Raw genomic sequence first — 4397 nt, forward strand, 5'->3', positions numbered from 1 at the left:
GAAGTTTTTATATGTTTAACATAATGGAATTAAACGGTAATCTCCAGGTATTTCAAGTACATCTATTATATAACAAGATTTATCCGGTATTTTAATACTTGTAAGCTATCAAAAAATTTCAAGATATAAAAAGTGAGTGAATGATAATATGTTTCATAAGAACTTTAATTAAGAAGGCTTCTTCTATAACAGTTTAATCTAATTACTTACATTATAAAAAGATATTATACAATGAAATTTTATTGTGAACATGATACTTATATAACAAAGAACTATACTATCGAAGTATTTGGAAAAAAATATTATTATTATATGGCTTAGTAAAACAAATAACATATTTTATCAGAAATGGGCAACATAAAAAGAGTAATAAAAAAGAATTGTAGCAAAACAATTGTGTAATGAATGTATAAAGAAATTAGAAGAACTTTATTAATTAATAATTACTTTCACACAATAAAATAAATAAGTTAAGTTAATAAATTTTTCTTAAAAAACTGTGCTATACATTCACATAGGTTTTATTCATTTTTAGACCATATATTGATATTGATTGGTAAATTCTACGTCAAATTTCAAAGCAATATCTTCAATTTTATTGGTCCTTTAAGATTTTAAAGGTTTGATATTTTTTGAAATAAAAATTACCTTATGAAGTGTTGATAAATTTTTAATCATCCGTTGATAATTATTGATATGCATTTCATATGAATTTTAATAAATAGGTATTTCAAGTAAGTTAATTTATTATTATAGTTGTAAAAAATATGATCAACCAAAAATTAACGTGATCATCTTGATAATTAGAAGAATGTTCGTTTGGGTAAAGGGGGAGATTAACTGCAGGCTGCTATGAGAGGAAGACAATCAATACAAGCCAACTATGCATCTAACATGTACATAGACATGAATTACTTCAATGTCAATCCTCAATTCTACTCCAAGACCACCAAGGACTTAAATTTATATATCTCCAACCAATCACCACTGTTACTCTCCACTTTTCATAATAAAAGCTCTTTATACTTAGATATTCCCTTCTCATGAATGAAAGAATAATTGAAACTATGTTTGGAAAATAAAAATCATGTTGCAGTTGCAACTACAAACATTATCACGCTCGTAAAAGGTTATATTTTTACAAGGATATTCTTTATGAAGTGATGTTAAAAGGAGAGTGGTTTTTTGTTTAATATTTTATTTGTTAATATTAATATCTATTATTATTAAAATATGTTTGCTTGGCGTTGCCTGGGATTTTAAGAAATTAAAATTACTTATGAATTATTCTGCTTTATATTAAACAAAAAATAAAGAATGTCAAATTTTAATAATTGTTCAACCTGGCATGTTGGTGTTGATACGTATGTCTGTAGACTTGTTTTATAAGAAGATAGAGTAAGTTTTTCTGGCGTTGCCTGGGACCATTAAGAAATTAACACTGCAAAATTTTATGAACTATTCTCACTGCATGTTGTCGTTCTTTTCATGTCCATACGTTGATTTCGGTGTTCCTATGACTCCATGGCACCCAATGAGCAAGTGGTTACTCTGTTTTCGGTCATACGCCGACCTTCCTGCTCCTCTGTCTCCATGGATCGCGATGAGGAGGCGGTTGCTCTGTTATGGGTCAAACGCCAACTTTGCAGTTCCTCAGTCTCCATGGTATGCGATGAGGAAGTGGTTGGTATATTCTGGTTCAGACGCCAAACTTGTAGTCTCGCAGCCATATCCCTGAGCATCAACGAACCCTCCTAATATCCAAAAAAACAATCTCAGCCTGTACAGGTGAAATACTGGGCCAAAATACAGTTTAAAATCTACAACCACCACTTTTGTATTTGCTTTGATACACCCCAACCCTCGAGTTGTGCAGTTGAACTGCTGAACCCGAGTCAAGTTTAATTTCTCCGCCCCTACTTCCCTGAGCAGCAAGAAACCATCCTAATACCCAAAAATACACACCTAGGCCCAGGTTGTACAGGTGAATCACTAGGTCACAAGGCAGTTTATACTGCACAACTACCCCATTTTGAAGTACCACAAACCCCTTATGATATGCTAGAATACAACTTCGCCCAGGTAGTGGGATGTTGGTTCCTGACGTAGGGTTAAATTCTTCCATTGCTACTTCCCTGAGTACCAAATAACCGTACTAATATCCGAAATACACCCTGGGCGTTAGGTTGTACTGGTGAAGTGTCAAACGTGCTATTTGAAGGCCGCCACGGTCTTGAAACTCTCCCAAAAATATGTTACCAGAACCGTTTTGGAGCCTTGAGAACCTACATGAAAAATTACTGCAAAATGCATCCATTGTTTCTCAGGTGGGGGCGGCGACGAAATTTAACTTGCCTCCGGCCCAGCAGTTCAGCTGAACATCCTTTGAGTTGGAGTTTATTATAGAAATAAGGTTCGTTGTTACACAAAAGTATGGTGGCGATAGAAGTTAAACTGTATTTTGGCCTAGCACTTCACCTGCATAATCTGAGGGCCGGTGTTTATATAAAATATTATCAGGGTTCTTTGATGTGAAGAAAAAAAAGTGAAGTACCGGTAGAATAATTTAATTTGGGTCGGGGCCAGTAGCTCATATACACAACCCGTGGGTAGGAGTTTATTCCGCCATATTAAAAGGGGTTCTTGGTCCTTAGAAATGTGGCGCAATTAAGTTTGAACTGCCTTGAGGCCAAGTGAATCCCCTGTACAACCCGAGAACTGGTGTGTATTTCGGGATATTGGGAGGGTTCCTTGTGCACAGAGAAAATTTATTTTTAAATTTTACTTTCCTTCCAATATGATTGTATACACATCCACCCACGGGTTGTGGGCTGCTGGTTCCTGAAGCAAATTAAATTATTCAACTACCAATTCCCTGAGCATCAGAGAACCCTTCTAATATCCAAAACAAACCCTGTTTAAATGCTATTTTAAGGTCACCATTGCCCTGAAGAACAAAAAAAAAATGTTATGAGACTCGTTCTGGAGCCATAAGAACCTTCATAAAAAAATTCAAGAAAAAATTATTCTTTGATTCAAGTGTGATTGAAGGACATACACACACACCTACATTCCTATTAAATATTTAGATTGTACATACATATTTGTGTAAATTTATTGTATAGGTTATTTGTGTTTTTTGATAAAGTATGTACATTTACTACAAATTTTCTATTTCATTTATTTGTTATCTAGGCATACATAGTCGGTGGTGTTTTAGTACCAAATAACATCATGTGCACTCTTAGTTTTAATCCAATAATATCCTTATTTTGAAATATAGATTTAATCTTTTACAATTTTTGTATCTCTTTAACCTAAAAATGATGATAAAAACATCCTTTGACTAGATCTTGTTGGCAATTTTTTTCCTTTATTCATGGCAACGCTATATTTTAAAAATGTGTTTTTAAGTAAAACACGAATATTATATATTATTATTTTTATAATAACTTATATAAATCAAGAAATTTTATTTGGAACTACTGTCATTTGTTACTCAGTCATTAATCTTTATATTGATAAAATTAACAATTTAATTTATATAATAATCAATGCTTAAATTATAATTTACAGTTGGCAGTAAAGAAAATTTAGAAGATTTACTACTTATTTTAAAATATTTTATTTCTCTGTTGACAGTTGAGGTTGCACATGGATAAAAAAGCTCCATCTAAATGTATGTACATGATACTGTCGAATAATTTCTAATAGTAGAATCTTTATTTTTAATCAGTTATATGTGTTAAAACAACATTAAGAAATTTAATTTAACTTTTCTGACCTCATATTTCAACAACTGAAATCTCTCCCGACAAGTTATTTAAGAATTAATTTTTTCTCCATCGGAGTTTTATTAACAGTCTGACTAGACCTCTGATCCTTGGAGCTCAATCACTGGAGGAATGATCGCTACCAACACTGCAGCATTTAATAAAGATAAGATAAGATAAATCACATTAAAAATGAGATTTGGAGACATGGAACGGGTTAGGTTTTGAATTTAAGTTGAAAAGTAGTAGCTTGTGGCTTCAAATAGCACTATACTTATTGTGTCTTAATATAATTTCTCCGGATTAAGAGACAATTAATTTTCAGTGTCAATAGAGTTTTTACAAAGGCGCTAATTGCTCATCAAGGCCAAGTACAGGGTCCTGCAATTGTATTTTACACATTTGAAAAGTGCTATGATTGTAAAAAGTTTGAGAAACACTGATTGAGACTGTACTTATTCCTCTCTAACATCTAAGTTGTTGAATCAAAGTCCAAAGTTTTTATAAGAAGTGTCCTATAACTCAAGATTAATAGAAATACAAGGTTAGACCATCATGAAATCGGGCATGCTAGAATCTTCAATCTGGTTTATTGTACCATCTGTTGGGCAAAACAGACAGATT

This window comes from Lepeophtheirus salmonis, chromosome 3, assembly GCF_016086655.4.
Source record: "Lepeophtheirus salmonis chromosome 3, UVic_Lsal_1.4, whole genome shotgun sequence".
NCBI lineage: Eukaryota > Metazoa > Arthropoda > Copepoda > Siphonostomatoida > Caligidae > Lepeophtheirus > Lepeophtheirus salmonis.